Here is an 832-nt window from a genome sequence, read left to right as displayed (position 1 = left end):
ATCTTAACTGAAAACGTGCCATTTTGGGTCAGAGGATTACTCATCTGTAAGCTCACTTGATGGTCAATCTGTGTCATGAAGCTTTGCGGGAGCACTTCCATTTGATTAATAAAATATTTGCATAAAATATTACAGGCATTCAGCAAAATTTCAGATATAAATACCACACCTATTTGTGTAATTCACTAGTAGAAAGAATGATCAGAATCACAGACCACAACTTTAGGCAACTATTAATACGTAAGTTCTCTCCTCAGCAAGGTGTTGAAATCAAATGTTTTGTCCACAGGCCAAATGAAGTAACTGTGTTGACTTTACTAAATCATTCAAAAGAAACTGTTAAATGTACATGTGGGAAATCCTCAGGATTCTTCAAAGTTCCCAGCACAAAATGTAATGATATCAAGCACATTAAATTAAGCATCTTGAACTATGAAAATGGATTACAATTATCACATCTTTGTTTCAACCTACAGAGTTTTTTCCAGGCTTATATACAGCAGACACTTCACAACTAAATCACGTCAGAAGGAAAAAAGTAAGTGGAGCACAGTACTATCTGATAGTTTGATGTCTTCAGCATCTAAGTGCTTAGCAATTAAGATCTTAATAGGTAATATCAGTCTGCTCACAATGCCCCAATGTCTCATCTGAAGCAAGCCTTCCTTAATATAAGTCCTTCTCAAAACTGGACTTTAAGGCCAATGGTAGTAAACTCATCTCTCCAGTTTATCAAAGTAGTTTTAAACTTCCTGTGGGAAGTGGGCTGGACACTGAATAGAACAGTGCGATCCAAAAAATTCTTTTCAGCAAGGATAACTTATCCCTTCTT

This window comes from Pygoscelis adeliae, unplaced genomic scaffold, assembly GCF_000699105.1.
Source record: "Pygoscelis adeliae isolate BGI_AS28 unplaced genomic scaffold, ASM69910v1 Scaffold173, whole genome shotgun sequence".
NCBI classification, from domain to species: Eukaryota; Metazoa; Chordata; class Aves; order Sphenisciformes; family Spheniscidae; genus Pygoscelis; species Pygoscelis adeliae.
This window is presented reverse-complemented; position numbering follows the sequence as displayed.